At 48.0% G+C, this 17,595-nt stretch overlaps 1 protein-coding gene across 2 annotated transcripts in view; it reads right to left on the bottom strand.

Moving 5' to 3' along the window:
• Window positions 1–17,595, bottom strand: part of PAK3 (p21 (RAC1) activated kinase 3) — a 180,396-nt gene that overhangs the window by 111,597 nt on the left and 51,204 nt on the right. The window contains exon 1 of one of the 2 annotated variants that reach the window (XM_083797397.1): window positions 13,968–14,404. The exons of the other annotated variant lie outside the window; for it this stretch is intronic. The gene's annotated coding sequence lies outside the window, so the exon portion shown is untranslated. Of the gene's footprint in view, window positions 1–13,967; window positions 14,405–17,595 lie in introns of those variants that run through there. 2 annotated transcript variants of the gene reach the window in all.

Here is a 17,595-nt window from a genome sequence, read left to right as displayed (position 1 = left end):
AGCATCCCACTCCCATTAAGACCAGTTCTGCTCAGCCTTCTCCTGGTTGCACATGACAGAGGGTGAGGTTCCCCCTTGCTCTCAACATGCCTTGCTCCTGGAGCCTACCCACCACACCTCACTGTAGGGAAAGCCTAATTCCTGCTGCCTGGTCCCTGGCTAACAGTGAGCTTGAATCCCCAGCTGGGCTGTTGCACTGAGCAGCAGCAAATGTCACCGCGTGTAGGGGGAAGGACAGAAGGGCTGTTTTCCAAAGCACTGGTGTAACACCAGGATCTCGGCATCTTCAAATACCTGCCCAGGATCCGAGTACCTGGCTCAGTTTAGATCATGTCAGAGACATGAAGATAATCAAGACGAAAGCGGAGCCCCTGACAGCATCCAGCATCTCTGGGAGGCCATCCTTGTCCTCTGGCCTTCTCAACTGTCCTTCCCGTAACACTAATATCCAGTACCTGCTGACAAGGGAACGAATGAAATAAGCTATGGCAGTAAGTGAAGCCACCTCAGCTTGAAGGAAACAGCATCAGGCACTGCAAAAGCAAACAACTGCACGACACCTAACTGAAGCTGTCATTCTAAAGACTTAGCACAGAAGAACCAAGACTTATCCATGGTAGTCCTGCCATCTCTGAATATCTTCAGAATTTCTTTTTAGCTTCTTCGGACACAAACTTCCACTTACTGGTGTTTGCGTACATGCGTAAGCGTGGCTTGCTCCAAGAGGGAGACTGCCAGGCTGTGATAAAAGGCTTGCCAGGTTGTCTGGCACCCCTGCCATCGCTCCGAGAGCTTCCGTGTCCTTCACAGAAACACTATTTCATAACTTTCCATAGCACCTCAACAGATATCCCTATGCCTCACGTAAGCACCAGCATGCTAACAGCACTATTTTTCCTATCCAGTCTACAAGGAAAAAATATAAGGAACAAGAGTGATGTGTGCAGCCACCAGCTCTGAATTTGTCAATACCTGGTTCTGGCCACTTGGGACTTGCCTCGCTCGTCAGGTCCCAGTTGTTGCTGTCAGTGGTCTTCCGAAGGAGCAGCACATCTTATTTCAAGGGAAGGAAACATATTGCACTGGGTTGACTGAACACTTTTGAAATACCTGGCAAGAGAAGACGTTAGGAATACCAGGACTTAGCTTGAATGTTTTCCTGCTTCACACCATGAGCACTATTATCACCTACGTGTACAGGCAGCAGCAAGGTGCAGGCAGAGCAGATTTTTTGGTCAAGCCCTGCAAAAGACATGCATGCCAGGTGAGAACAGGCATTTCCCTAAGCTCTCTCTGCCGTACACTGATAGAAGCACCCCTGCAGATACTCTTCAGTCCCAGCTGTGTGAGCTAGAGGTAGTGCCTCCAAGGCTCAATGATCCTCAGGGGTCCCCTTCCAGCCCAGGCTATTCTCCAGTTCTGTCAATCCAAGATCTGGTAAGACAACAACAATTTTACTTCAGGACACTTTGAGGTTTCAGTGCCTTCTACAGGGAGACAAAAACCTATTTCAGCCTTTTAACACAGCGGAACCATTCTGAAGCATCATCCACATTTAAACATTTTTCCAATCAGTACGTGCAAACCTGGCCATTCTCGTACCGAGCTGAGATGTGACGGGTTCACGTATTAGTCCCTGATGTGAGGTGAAGCAGCCCTAACAGATGAGTGACCTTCAACCTGTAATAACTGGTTCAGTGCCTGCATTTTCTCTGCAGATGCCTCTGTACGACCACATTCACAAGCAGGTGCACCCACACACTGAACAACTCCAGCTCCGCTGCTGGCAGCAGCGCAGACGAGCGGCAATCCCTACAAGCAGGCTGACAACACAGCCCCAGCCGGGAAGTGCCCTGCTTTACAAGAAGCTGAGCCTTCTCGGTCACTGAGAAACTGAAGAGTAATGTAAGCTTGTACCGAGATTTGAATATAGAAGACAAGTTCAACTCCTCAGTTTAGAAGAGCCAAAGAAAATCTTGTCTGCTTCCCCCTCCTTAGTTTGTCTTCCCCCGACTTATACTAGCACTCCACTGACAGGGCTGCTTGAACGAGGACTCTTTTCCACATGTAAGTAACCCCAACAAGTAAGGAAGAGGGATCAAAGGGCGAATATTACCTACAGTCATCTCTAAAACAATCTTTCATATCCTGCTGTTCAGCTTAGACCTCCAGATACAAGTATTTTCTCCTCTATGCATGTCTCAGGGACTTCCTTCTGATTTGTACAGTAAGGAGACCAAAGCACAACCAGCTATTTTTTAGATATATTTTTTAAGTATAGATTCATCCAAAACTTTAATGAGTGCATACATATTTTTCTCTTTGCTAAAGTGTACATGTAATGTTAGCTCCAACTCTGCTGGATGTTACCTGACGTTGGCACAGCCTGCCTGAACACTGGGCCCAGAGAGGAGAAGCCTCTCATCTTTGCCTTCACTGAAGGAGAAGAGGGCCAGCTCCGTACCTCCAACGCTCCAAGAATAAGCAGAGGGCAGTACTGAATGTCTGCACTAGCTCTGCTGTACTCTGAAGTATTTGAGACAGGGATGGGAATGGCATAGCATTGTGCAACAAGTCCCTTCCACAGTGTAATTACCTCTCATTTTCCCTGGCCCTGGAGTCCTCAGCTCCTTCACTCGGCACTGAAAGAAAAAACTGAAAGCTCTGGAGGCAAGGGAGGGGATAAAGACAGCTATTGGAAGTTGTTCTCCCTGTTGGCTGTACGTTGCTTATTTAGGCAGGAACAGGAGATGGTTGGTTTGTTGGTCATTTTTTCCCTCAGAGATCACCATAAATAAATTCCGCACACAGATCACATTGAAATGTAGAGGTCAGGAGCCTCAGGCTCACAAACCCCAAATCACGCTCCCACCGGGTCACCCAACAGCCTCCGGCAATCCGCTTCTTTCCCATTCTGCCACAAAACACTCTTTCAGCTGGACCCCACAAAAAGCTTGTCAACAACACCTGTCACGCTGCTGCGCCACTGCCCTGCTGTCTCCTCACACTCCTGTAGCACCTTCCCTCCCCTCTCACTCCCCCCGTGATCGGTCTGGGGCTGGGCTGAGCACAGCCCTGGTGCCTTCAAGCCCGGGGACCCCAGCACGGGGCCAACCTCAAGTCACTTTACCACCTGTGAACTGGGAGCCAGGAGGAGACTTTCAGCTGGAGGCTGGCCATCAGCTGAGGACCTGTCCCACACCACTGACAAGGGTGAAGCAGGCTCACACAGCTTCCCGTGCTCTGCCTCTTCCGTGGCCGCATGCCCAAGGCAGCAGGTCAGGTGGATCTAGCTCGCTGGCTACCCATCAAACCATCCTGGCTGCTCTCTCACAGGTACTTATAATGAGCAATCTACGTACTCAGGTGCTTGAACAGAAGGAATTGCTGTCTAATTAGAGCCACAGACACCAGGAGAACTATACAGCTAATAAGCACAAACAGAATCATCATTAGAGGAGACTTTATTAAGATGCAACTGAGACTGCAGACATTTGTGCTGCCAATAAGCTTAGGTAAAACTGATGCTTTGTATCCTTTAAACCTCAACTGGTTTAATTAGACTAGTTGAGGATATTTGATACCCCATCCCCTTGGCTTTTCTAAAAATGATCACATCGTATGTCCTATTTATTAATTGTGATTTATATCAGGATATTCCTCTATTTCTCTAGGGGGTATTTACGGAAGTTAAAATGCAGAGCCAGCCAATAAATCCATCCCGCGTGTAACAAAATGACCTTCCTAGGAAGCAAAACCCATCTCCCTGAAAAGCCAGAGAGGCCTTTGTTGGGTTTGCTGAAGCTAACTGCAGCTTGAAAGATGGCATCTTTGTCTAAGAGGTTGGAAAAATTGGTAGCTATCACGTTTGAGTGTATTATTAAAAGTGACAATTATCTCTGTATGCTTACAATTGCAACTTCTGATTTCATAGACTCTAATAAATGCACCGCGGCTGTTCTGGATGGCCTAGCATTAATAAAGCAAAGCAATTTTGAATGCCCAAGGCCGGGACTTCAGGGACAGCAGATGGTGCCCAGGATACCCATTCTCACATTAGCATGAGAATAGCATGGAGTGGGTCACAGATTGCCTTTAAGCAAGCTTTCAGTTGTCCACACAATCTCTGCTTCTTACCAAATGAGACAACAGCATTGTTTTGGTTTTTAATGTAGGTAATCAGTGCCTCGTTATATAAAATGCATTTCACAAGCAAGTCACGCAATAAAGAAATGCACCTTCTTTGTAACAAGTCGCGCTCTGTAAGCACCTGATTCAAACTTCGGACGCTACAAAAGGAAGCGAGCAGTACTTGATCCAATGCACGAAAACGCTTCTGGACAAATGACTTAGAGTTCATGAAATTAGATTATTTTTTTTTTCCTTAAATTGCCTCTAATTTTATGTGCAATCAACTGCAGCTGTAATTGCTTGCAAGCACAAATGGCAGCATTTGGAGATCCAAGGTGACTAAAATAGAGGATGAGAACACACTCCAAATACAAATTTGGAAGCTGTGCCTTAGATTCTTTAAAAAACACGTGAATTCCGTGTGCTTACCTGGATTAAAAAAAAAACACACACAAAAAAAAAAAAGAAAACCTGAGACTCTCCTGATCACACAAGAGGCTTCACCCCAGTCCTAATTTGTGCTTCAGAGTTAAGTAAAAAGCAGAAAAGGCCTGGACTCTCCAGACAGAAGTTCAAACCGATACTTAGGATATCATACGCACCCTCTCGTGAGATATTTTGCCTTTCTAGTAAACATAGTTAGGTTCCACTTTGAACAACATGCACCACAGAATGTGTGCTTAGTATCTCACTATTAATAATGAAGAAAGCGTTGTGTGTTTAGATGTCTTCTTGGCTGAGTTCATTCAGATTTCTGAATGAATTAATTAATAATTAATTTCTGATTTCTGAAGATACGATTTTGCAGTCCTTTGCAGTTCGCACTTGGTGCCCCTTGGACAGGGATGCTACATGAGTTTCCTTTCCTGGCTGGTTATTAACCATCAAGAGAATGTTTGAACTCCACTCATCACACACATCAGTCAAATCTAATCCAGGAAAACCTACAAGAAGAAGTCAGTTTATCAAAAAAAAGGAAGTGCATTAATTGAGAGATTGCCTACTACCTCACAAGCGCTCTGCAAGAAAAGGCACAGAAGGGCAGAGCTCGCTTCTTCTTTCTCTGTCCAAGAAATGAGAAGAAAAAAAGGGGAAGGGTGCTATTTCCACTCAAAAAAACAAGGGATTAGGAAGAGGAGCTGAACCAATCCACACTGAAGCCATGTGCCCACATACCTCTTCCTTATCACAGAATCACAGAACGGCTCGGGTTGGAAGGGACCTTAAAGCCCATCAGGTTCCACCCCTGCCACGGGAGGGACACCCCTCACTAGATCAGGTTGCCCAGGGCCTCGTCCATCCTGGCCTTGAGCACCTCCAGGGCTGGGGCCCCCACAGCTGCACTCACCACTGCACTGACTCTGAAAAACTGCAGCCTTGGCTTCACTTGCTTGGGTCACCCTTGAGAACCCCTCAGTGGGAAGTTCAGAAGTGAAGACTGGTATAAAAAATATGTTGGGTTTCAAAGAGATGGTTGACTTAATTCCTAGTTAAAAGAGCAAAAATCTAGGACCACAGTGCTGCGGAGTCACTAGAATGGATGCCGGCAGGCTCAACAAGCCCTTCGTTTCCCAGGCTGTTCTCTGAAACAAGCCTGTCCCTGACAAGGAGCTAGCAAAGACAAGTCACTCCACACCACAGGCACACCCCGGATTCCAGACATGGGTGATGGTGAGGCAGCTGAGAATTACGGATTTACACACAACACAAACTGGCAGCAGGAACAGACGAAAATCCTTTGTTGATGTTGCTGTTCTTGTTTCTCATGTAACACAGTTTTCATTCCCTAAAGCCAATGCACTAATTGCCAACTGAAAATAAGTCATCTCATCATCTTACTTGAATAAATACCAATAGCTCTTGAGCGTGACTGGAAAATTCAAGAAGCCCTATCTGGGCAGTGAAAACACATAACTATTTCTGTATCTTGCTCAGCAGAATACTCGCTAAATGAACTGCTTGAAAATGATGAGTTCTCTAGTAACATTTTGGGGTTGGGGAAAGCATCTGCATAAACTGGAGGTTGCTTTGGGTCACGAGATCACTGGACTCCACTGAATTCTGAGTGTCCTTCCTTGGATGAGGACTGACAAAAGCTGGGGACTTCGTGGCTGACAGATGAAATATGAAAAAACACTGGGGAGAGGGACTGAAAACTGGCTCCCTATGTAATCTCAAGTAAATCTGCATAGGGCTTACTTTTCAGGATTGTTGAGCTTCAAGGATTTCAGTTTTCACTCAAATTCCTTCTAGTTGGATATTTATGGAGATGACAGTTCTAAAAAACAGTATCAAATGAGAGCTTGCAACCCTGCCAGTGGAACATAACCTGCTGAAAAGAAGTCAATATTCAGCATTGCTTAATGGAGAGAAAATGTGAATGTAGCAGCATTTCTTGACACTACCTTTAGGGAAAGAGCTTCCCACTGCTGCAGGTGTCTCCTCACGAGCGGTTCCCAAAGGCGAGCAGATGCAGGGGTGGTAACACCCGGAGGGACAGCGTCAACCCCTCCTGGCACTGCTAAGAGCTCACACTCACTGCAGAGTGAGACTGAGAGAAAGGAAGAAGACAAGCCCAAATATTCCAGTAAAACACTGTATTTAAAGATATTATGCTGCATTTGTTCTGTATATTTATAGCCGCAGAGCTGGGATGATGTCCATAGAAGAATTATTTTTATATGATCTCTAATATCTCATTTACTCCTCTCAGATTCTACTAAGTAGCCAAGCTGGGGTGGTCTAAAGAAGAAAAAAAATAATATTCTGTAGCTAAAGCACTGCAGGCAAGTGTTGAATGTTCTGTAAAAACATAAACAGTTTCTTGCCTGCAAATCTCCTCTCCCTCAGATTTCTCATCTTTCACCCCTCAGTTCCCATGATACTAGAATTTCCTCCACTCTGTGGTTACCTGGACTTTTCTCATGGAAACAAGCACCAAACAGATTATGAAGAAAACAAACAATAGGCAAAAATCCCCTAAAAACAGCCCTTCGGCTTATTCCTCCCTATTCTTCCTGTGCAGGCTCAGAGCCAAAGATCTTCCAGTGACGGCTGAGGAGATCAGTGGTAAATGTAGTTAGCTGTTAACAGAGGAAAAATCTTACACAGCTTTTGATAAGAATTAAAGGTAAAAATTAAAAAAGGGCATAAACAAGTGACTTCTTAATTTTTCCCCTTCATTAGTCAATAATACAAACAATGACCTGAAAATTACGATGGGCAGTTTCTCTGACCCCATGGGAAAACCCTAGAATACAAGGCTTCTGTCCCGTGGCTGCCGTGACTTGTGGGTGGGATGGCGGAAAGGAAACCCCACGCCATGACAAAACCTCAAGTCATCTGTCACGGGCATGTGCTCTGCCCTTGCCTGGAAGCGCCTGGCCGAAAATGAAAGAGGAGGATATTCCGCCTCGGTCCCGGCTGTGAGGAAGGGCTTCCAGTGACGTGGCAGCTACAGATCTGCCAGGCCCAAATGGGCTGCACTTACGGAGCTTTTATGTCATTTGCCTCTGGCCGTCTTTGCGAAGAGAGAGGATGAGTTCGCATCGTTTTCACAAAGAGCTCAAAGAGATAAATAAAAACAAGTTTCTAGCTGGAAGAGGCAAAGAGCAGCGAGGTTAATTGAGCAATCCAGCCTCTCACAGCGAGGCCACGGGAGAGGCAGGGACAGAATCCACAGCAGCTGGTTACAGTCCCGTGATCTCAGCACGAAGGGTATCTTCCAGTGATCTCCTGGAGAAGTTTGCCTTGGCCAGGGGCATTCAATGAGGGACCAAACTCTTCTGTGTGCCCCTGCAACAGGAGCAGCACGGATGTGCGCAGAAGGTTGTTTCAGTGACAGCCTTTTTGGGGCTGCTTCTAGAGCTCCTCTATCTTACCGCCTTGTTTGGTTTTAGGCTCTTCCTGACTTTTAGTTTAAGCTGAAGGATCTGATTCATTGTTTCTCAGCAATAAACTGGTTTCCTTAAGAAGACTAATCAAAGTTTGATGAGGCCCTTGTGCAATGGAAAGACTGATGAGATATATTAAAGGGTAGGTGTGGGGCAAAAGTGAAGATAAGAGCAAAAACTCCCACCGAGTTCAATGGAATTATGATTGTTGTTTTTATGCATATTTTTTCCCAGGGCTCTAGCTCATATTTTAGTGTATTTGTGTAACTACCTCAGTATCCGGGCAGACATTCATGGTAACCTCTCCTATGCTTTATTTAACTTCTCTGTGTTTGCCAATAACACCACGAAACATTTTTCTGGCTGCAGCATGCCCTCATATCCGTGCTCCACCAGGCTACGAAACCATAGCTTCCACTAAGAAATGGGCAGATTGAAGTAAATAAGACATTTTCTTTGTACACCACAGATAACTAAAACCTAGAACTCATCAGCCAGGCAGTCATCCAGACCAAGAACCTAACAAGATCAAGGAAAAGGGTTAGAAATGCATACAAACACAGCCACCAAAGGAGCCTAGAGAGCTGTTGCCCAGGACATCCCCATGCTCACTGTCCTGCACCAGTGCTGCTCAGCTCAATTTAACCCCACAGAAGGGTGCCGTGCCCAGCCTCAGCTCTGCCAGCCCAGCCCTTCATCGTACGTGCATCCACACGTGGGACGAAAGCGATGGTTTTGGTGGCAAGAGCTGGGAGAAGGGCAGGGAAGAGTGGCAGGCAAGCAGGAGTCACCATGTGAGTGAGAACAGAAAGTTCTCCGTGATACTTGCTTTCTTACTCTTGAAATTCTTCAGCAGTGGAGATGCTGCAGCCCCCCAAGGCAGCCTATTCTAGGATTCAATGTCAGTGCTGCTGGGAAGCTTTCTTCAATTTCTAATGGTAAACTTTTGACAAACATATTAAATGTCATGCTGGTCTCTGAAGGCAAAAATGAGCCGTAACGTGAGGAAGTGGACTGACCCACACGTTCCTGCAGCAGGGTTTTTGTGCTGTCCCCTGGGCCACCCAGGACCGGTGCTATCAGGCTCAACAGGCCAGTAGGTGACCTTCAGACCTGCTCTAATAGGGCAGTTCTTAGCCTTCCACTAAAATAAAGCAGTTCGCACCAATTGCCAGACAGCAGGTCAGCTTTTCCAGCTGATCCTCTGCCTTATTATGTAAGATTTACTGTTTGATTATTGCCCTCTGCTATCCTCTGCATGAATTAGCCATTATGGACTAGAACAGAAATTATTACTGAAAATTCAATCAGTGCTAACTGGTTTTTAATACATCATCACATGCAGGTCAAAGTGCGTTAACCTGCTTGGGCTATTGGAAGGGATTTCATTGACAAACTCTGCGCAACCCCACAACATCACAGACAAGGAGCAGTGGCCAGAAGGTGAGAGGCATGGGGAAAACTGAGTCTGGACATCTCCATTTCAGGTTTCACAAATGCTACATTTAGGAGGAGACATTATGCATTGCTTCACCTACAAAGGAGGTTTTATATCCTACATGGCTTCATCTCTGTTCTGCTTTGGCTGACACAAGTCCCAGAGCTGTGGGTCATGAGGCGCTGGTGACGTGAGGGCAGAGCAGGTGATCCACACCATTCCCTTCCTGCAGAAACACGTCACCTCTGTCGTGCTTGGTGCTCCTGGTCACAAGCCAGCCTGCAAGAAACGCCGCCAGCGGACAGTACCCGAGGTTTGAAGTCTGTGAGCAGTGCTTGGGGCACTTTTGGGCAGAGTGGTATCAGGGAAGGAACTGTCTTATGGCATACAAATACTAAGGGATGGACCCACTCCAAAAATGAATTCTTTACAGCAAAACCTGCCAACAAATGGATTTCAAGCACTTGAAACTGCAAGAGCCTCACAAAAAAAAAAAAAAAAAAAAAAAAAACATGTGGAAGGAGATACATTAAATCAGCGGTTATTCCAGTCCTGTCACACAGTCCATAGTCTGTCCCATACTGACGGATCTGAAGGCAGAGCTTAGGAAGCTCTGTGACACCACCAGACAGGTTCGTCACAAGGCTAGAGCTGTGCCCATCCCAACTTCCCATCAGAGCAAACCACACTGGGACCTTACTGCACCACATACACTCTTGTACTGCAAATGCTGCCTCCAAAACCCAGTCTCAACAAGCAGAGGGAAAAAAAAAAAGTTAGAATACATAAATCTGTAAGGCTGCCTGCAACCAGCAGCTGCTATAAAAAGATCCCTTTCACATCTCTTCTAGCCTCACTCTATCAATCTATATATACCTGTATCTAACAGGAAGGTATTAGAAAAGTGGGACTCTTGGGAAAGGTGCACAGGCAAAGGTAATAGCCAACAGACATGCTGAAACATGGGAAATTCTGATTAAATATTGGATTTTTCATGAGGATGGTCAAAAATGGGATCAAAGAGGCTATGGGATCTCCATTCTTGGAAATATTCTTAAATCAGATGAACAAAGTCCTGAGTAACCTGCTACAAATTGGCCCTGCTTGGAGCAGGAGGCTGGACTGGCTGACCTCCAGAGGTCCCTTCCATCCTAAAGTACCCTACAATTTTTCCTGGGTATATTTGGGGCCACACCAAAGGACCTTAGTAAACATTAATACACATTTATAAGACTCAAGCGGACCCTGTGCACTGACAAAGAATGGAAGCAGAATGCTGGTGCTCAGCCAGGATAAACGATAGCGCTCCCCACAAAATACCCACAAAGGTCAGCACTTGCACCCAAGAGCTTTTTGATCAGAAACCTTCCCCGGGGCACTCTGCGAACGCTTCGGGCCCTGTGGCCCCAGCACGCTCAGGGAGGTGCCGCACACATGCCCTGCTCTGCTCCGTGTCCGGGCTGCGTGGCTGGGGACAGCTGGGTCCTTGAATCCCCATCACAGTGACATCTTCTGGAGCAGGATGCACTGGAAGAAAGATTACTGGGGAGAACAACTGGAAGCAAAAATCCTATAGGTTCTCAAAATGCAGTTCATTCTGCCTGAAGGGCTGAGGGCAATTTTTAGGGCACTTTCCTGATCTTAGAGAGCACTGTGAGAGACTGCAGTATTTACATATACTAGAATAGCTACGATCTGATGATTTAAAGTGATACCTATTGATGCCTAAAGGTATTTTCAGGCCCCTACTTTCTTTGCTGAGTGTCTGTTTTCATGGGGTTGTTTTGCCAACTGCTGACAATCTGTTGAGAAATATCAGGGAACGTGAAATCTGGAGGTGTATCAGTGTGTGAGCGTCCACCCCAAAACCTCCGTGAAAATAACCCTCAGGAATGGCAATCAGCCAGCGATGCGGTTTGAAGCCAGCTAAGATACAAATAAATATTCATGTCAGTGGAGGATTTGGGATTTAATGCCGTTCTGCTAATGCAGATAAATATTCCGATTCCCTTGGCTTCTGTAGATTAAGCCCAGTTTAAAAGAAAAATCTATACACTGCCATACAAATAGCACCGCTGCTGCTGGGGGCTTGGGGGAGCTGGGACAGGGTTGTGATCCTAACTGCTAGAGAGCCAGATGAAACCCCTGTGATACCAGCGTCCCCAGCGGGAGGCAGATTCGGTCACGCTTCCCGACGTACTCCGGACCGCTGGAGTACCTCCGCGAGACCCAGTTTACAGTGGAGCTGCAGGCAGTGAGCTAGAGCTAACCGTGCTGCCACTGCTGTCAGCCAGGTGAGAGCAGCAGTCCCACATCACCACCTACCTGGCTTCAAGCTGGCGTTCCTCTCCACCGACCGAGAAGCAATAGTCGTGCCTTGCCTCCACGACAAATTCTAGGGGCATCACGAGCTGAAGGGACCTCAGAAGTTATGCAAAGGGAAGCCGAGTGAAAGAAACCGATTCCTCTTTCTCTGCAGATTCACCAGCAAAAGGATAACTGTACCCTATGGGCTCACAAAATCTGCGACCAAGCACACCGTCAGAGCACACAGCAGCCAGGCGCTAGCCGAGGCTCTCCCCGTGGGACCACAAGCAGGTAAGTCACTGTGCTCGCCCCCGTAACAAGTCAGCAGCCTGATTCACGTGCTCCAGAACAGGAGCTTTGAAACTGTTCGCAACACACCTTCAGGCTTTATGGAAGGAAATGAGCAAGACAACAGATGGACTAATTGTTTTGTTTTTCTTTCTTGTTTTTTTTTTTTTTTAAAGCTCTCAGCCTGCTTTACCTCCCTGCTTCTTATTTCTTCTGTCCCGTTGTCAGAACAGAGCATGCTGTGCCGTATTTTCATTTCTGTACGTTTACGCAGAATCGACAGCTTGCACTTTCTCTTCCCTCTTGTGGCTGGTTCTAAAAAGGCCCTTACAAAAGGAAGGCGAGTGGCCCCGAAACTGCCCCAGCTCTGACACCTGGGGCTGGCCGGACAGGGCCGAAGAGAAGGGCACGGGAAGAGGTCGTGCAGCCCCATGGCCGTGACAGCCCAGGGTCTTTTCCACAAACTTGTAGTGCACTTAGCAAATCCCTTCCCTTACACATTAAATCTAAGGAATATTGAATTGAGCAGGCTTTTGGCAAGACTTCCAAAGTAGAAGGCTCAGCTACCAGGATATAGGTTGGAGGCATCAAAGTACTCTGGAATTCAAGGTGCTCAGTGCTCTTAGACATCAAACGAATTTTAGAAGGCAAATGAAGACAAATATAAACAGAACCAGCACACTTAGGATTCCCAGTTAAGAAGCTAAAACTTATAGGAATGGCCACACCTGTTCAGCTCGTCGGCCTCTCTATGCTTTAAAACATATACTGGAGATCACAGCTGTCAATGCATTTACTCCTTTGGTTAAAGAAATAGTTATCCTAAACTGAGCTTTTGAATAATCCTGACAATTCTCACTCAAATGAGAATCCCTTAAAGACATTCAGACCACAAGTTTCGTCTTTGTGAAGAAAACTATTTACAAGTGAGAGTACAATAGTTAGTGCAGGTACTTCTTAAAAAATGGGGGAAAGGAGGGCACGTGCTCCAGCAGCCAGTAAGCCATCCCTCCTGTGAGCTCTGAAAGTTAGTGACTTTGCTGTAACAAAGTTTTTCCATGGTCTCAGTGCTCCTCTCTCTGCTGGACAGCGTGCCCAGCAGCTGGCAGGAGAGAAAGCCCAAATGCTGCACCGAAGTGGCAGCAACAAGGGCAAAGAGGAGCTCTGCACCTATCCTAGGGGGCCTGATTTAACTTTCTAGCAGAAATGTGCAGTGCCTATCTCAGTTTTGGATATTCTGCTCACCCTTACTGATCTCTTAACTGCTCAGCCAGCTTGGGGTGTTCCCTCAGGCTAGGGCATGGTTATCAGACCCAACCCAGAAGGCTGGACGTGCAGATGGACTATGTCAGGGCAACATGGGGAGCTTCAGGTTGTGACTGGCTTTGAAGGAAGCCCCATCCCACTTATTCTCCTCCCGTGAGTCTGGAGGTGGCTCACGCTAAGACAGGCAAGACCATCCGGGCGAGCCTTCAGATTGAAGGCAAGCCAAAAGCTGGAAAACGCTTGATCTGTGGAAGGCAACTCGTCTGCAAGCCTCGGCCGGGGAAGTCGCTGCAGGCACCTCTGGCAGGGGGCGAGGAGCTCGGCCCAGCGTGCAGGCAGCCGGCTCGCCCCCAGGAGCCTGCAGCCCCCTCGGCCCTGCTCCCTGCTGCGCCCCGCTCCCCGCACCTGCCGGGCACACCCGCGGGGACATTTTCCAGGCCGACGACGCTCCCTGGAGCATCACGCCGAGCACCACGGCAAGGGAGGCTCGGGCGGTTTGAAGGCAGGGTCTGGCAGTTCGCTGGGAGGCCTGGGGAGCAGCTTGGGGGCTCTGCCCCATGCCTCCCAGCCTGCAGCCCCGTGCCGGTGCCCTGCCTGGCCTTTGTGGCTGCGGGGCGCAGGGGGTAACAAAGCAAAGGACAGACCTTCTCGCCGGCCTCTTCCACGCTGGGGAGGCCGCGCTCGTCCTCCCGGCTGCGGCTGCCGGCGGGATGCTGGCGGCCGGCTCGCAGCGCCTCAGCGGCTCCGCATCGCGCTGCTCACCCACGGCCCCTTTTAGTTTCTCTCCCCCTCCTCCCTCGGCTCAGGGGGGGACAGAAAGGGGCTGGGGAGGGGGAGACCTTTCTATTCGTATTATTCTAATATATTCTGGGGGCTTGTGGTTCCTGCAAGCAGGCGGAAGTGAAACCCGTCCTCGCCCCCCTCCTCCTTCCGCGATGCTCCGGGGCTGGACGCGGCCCGGCGGCGGCTTGGGGATGCCTGGATGCGGCCGCCCCGGGCTGCCCCCGCCCCTGCATCCTGTGGATGTGGAACCGGGGAATTGGGGCTCCGCCACGGGCTGCCCCCACCTCCCCAAGGCCCTAACCCCGCAGCTCCCCGTGGAGCTGGGAGCAGAGAGGCACCAAAAACGCACCCAGCTGACTGAGGGCAGTGGTAACTTCCCAGTTCGGAGCCTCTCCTCGGGTCGAAGCAGACTTGCAGGACGTTTCATCAAGACAAGCTGAGCAGATTCCAGCTTGCAGGGATGCCACGAGTAGTGAGGATCTGGTGGCCTCAGCCTAAAAGTGTCTCCACAGCCCCGGCAGGCTTAGTGAGACCCATGCCGCTGTGTTTGACGCCACCCAGATCAGAAAATGAAGGCTAGCCTGGGCAGCCCTGTGCATGCAGCAACTGAACCCCCTGGTCCTTGTTTAGGGCCGTATGGGTGCGTGGGTAGTTGGCACAGGTGCTTCTGGACTGCACAGCAGGAGTAACTCCCAACAGACGATGCAGACTTACACACGAGATGATCGGGGCTCCCTTCTCTGAGGTCTCTGGTGTCTCTGCAGCGGCCACCTGCTGACAGCATGGTGCTGGAACTCATCCCCTGTAAAATTCTGGCCTTCCCCCTTCTTCCACATTGGGAAAGTGAAGCACTCAGTGATGCTGACACCTACTTTGCCAGCTGGCACGTTGAGGACCTGCTCTTCTGGACTTTACAGCTTCACCACTGTGCCCAGTTTTGTGCGACACGTTTCCTTCACATCCCACCAACAGCGGGCTGCATCTGTCCCCCAGCCCCAGGGGGTCTGCAGCCTCCCCACCGCGTCTGGATGCCCAAACAGCCATCAGCAGAAATGCCCTCTTGCAGGTGGGACTGGCCAAAAGATTGCACCTCATCCTAAGGAGCGCAGCCTGGACACGCTGATGCATCCATTTGTGTCTTGCAGCTTAATTACTGCAACTCCCTATGCTTTGAAATAAAGCACAGCTGCTGTAAAACACAGCAGATGTCTGCTTAGCAATGGAGATCAGCCTGGTGCTTTGCTCACCCTGCTTTCATACTAAGTACGGGCTTGGTTTTCTGTTCGGATATTCAAAGCCTTTCATAATCTTCTTCCATAGCTGGCTCCCGCTGGAACATGGCAGCCCCTGACAAAGGGGGTAAGACAAGACGGAGTTTAATCTTTCCCAGGCAGTATTCCTGAACTAGTTTTGCCTCACGGAGATAGAAATAACCCAGATCCCATGGCATTCAGAAGTAAAGGCAAAACTTCCCTCCTCAGCTTCATTTCTTCACACAGAAACATGCAGAGAATGCCAGTACACAGTCCAACAAATCCAAGCCCTATAAACTAATCAAGCTATTCCTCTTACAGGCTAGATCGAAAGCAAGACAGAGAACTAAACAGCTTTTTTCTATTTTAAAATACTTGGGAGGCACACAAGTCCCACAGAGATGGGAGCCATCTAAATATATATAAAGACATAGCTAGATAAATGAATCCATCTGTTGTAATCTAGCAGTTTCATAAAACCAATGAAAAAAATCGACAGTTTCATGAAACCACTAAAGTGCTATTGATACTTTCAAGTGTTTAAAATTCTTCTCAAATGTGTACGAATGTAGGAAATCAACCATCCCCTACAGGATTCCTGAAATGAATGGAAAAGGAACAAGACCGTGCATGAAGCTGGTGCAAACAAATACACGGCGTAATTAAAGCAAATTGCCATTAACAATCTAACACAGACTATTACAAATCCCTCCTCACTCCCCAAAATACATTTCTGAATTCCATGATGTGGCAGCACACACACGCACCGCCACCCTTCTTCTGTCCCTGGGATCCCAAAGCACCTCGCAGATGGTGCTTGAGCCGCGCCGTCCCACACCTCCACGCTTCTTCTCCGCGGGGAAACCGAGGGGCGAAGCGATTTGCTTGTCGACTGACAGAAGTATTAAAATGGCCGGAAAGATGTAGGTGTGCTGTCTGCACATATGCCATGCTCTCACTACCAGATAGCACTACCAGGATGAGTCTGCTTGCAATTAGAGAATGTTGTTCTTTTACAGACTGCGCTGAGCAATCCACTGACAGCTTTACAGGCAGAGAAGGGCAAAGAAATAGGGTTTTGCTTCAACCCAACGAGCGATGCCTTTTCTCAGCTCTGTGCCTGAAGAGCTGCGTGGCAGCTAGCTATGGAGCAGCGCTCATTAAGACACCACAAATTCACACCAGCTTCCGTTTGTTTCAGGTGTTCCTGTTTTGGTGCAGCCAGGTGACAGGTATGGAAAGCCATCGAGCTGTACGAGGCCAGTGGAAAACCCTTGCAAGTGTTTCCCAGGAAATGTGCCCGCAGGTTCTGCTTCTACACCCCTCACTCCTTTCCCCTCGCCTCCTCAGTACGTTCACGCTCCCCATCTCAGCCATTTGTGGTCCAGTCCTGCTCTGAATGCAACCAGAGGGCAAGAGCCTGAGGGACGGGCAGTGAAGGAGATTTGACAGGCTACATCCTGAAACGCTTCCTCGATGAAAGCACAGAGATACCCCCAGGCCTCAGGGAGCTACCCAAATACACACGTCCAACACCAGTGTTCATTAAAAAGGCACCAGCTGTCCCACTCCCTGTGTGGAGTTACTCTCATCCGCAGGGAGAAGTGAAACTATACAGCAGCCAGTCCTCAGGTCCATAACACAGCCCAGACTAGGTGTTACTGCACGTGCGGAGCACTGCAGACCGAGTCCAGGGCTACCTTGTGGCTCCAGGCACCACGTGCGATGCAACAACAGATGGAGTTGCAATGGTAGATCACTTCTGGAGGTAGTGTCTCGGTTACCATTTTAAGTACTCTTCTATTTCCTATTTTTTTTTTCTTCCAGAAGTTGGTAAGTGATGTCTCACTTTTATTATCAGTATTTTATTAGTAAAATAATGTCAGTATGGATAAAAATTACAGATTTCCCCCCCATAAATGTTGCAATATGAAAAAACAATCTGCTGTTAATAAAACAGAGACAAATTCCCAAAGGAAATGAATGCTCTTAAAAACCACAAACTCGAAGTAAAAAGCCACTCTGCTATATTTGAGGCAATTACAAAAGAAAAATGAAGAAGACTGTTTCTCCTCAAAACTTGGCAATTTTTATATCACGCTACTGATATTCTTAATGAAAAATGGTGCTTTTATTCACTGCCACTTCTTTTACTTTGGCCAGTGCTGTAGCCAAACATCTGCTTGTTAAGTTAGCGGAGTAAATTGATGGCTAGCAACGCATGAGTTTCCATAGG

This window comes from Anser anser (genome assembly GCF_964211835.1).
Source record: "Anser anser genome assembly, chromosome: 13".
Lineage (NCBI taxonomy): Eukaryota > Metazoa > Chordata > Aves > Anseriformes > Anatidae > Anser > Anser anser.
This window is presented reverse-complemented; position numbering and strand designations above follow the sequence as displayed.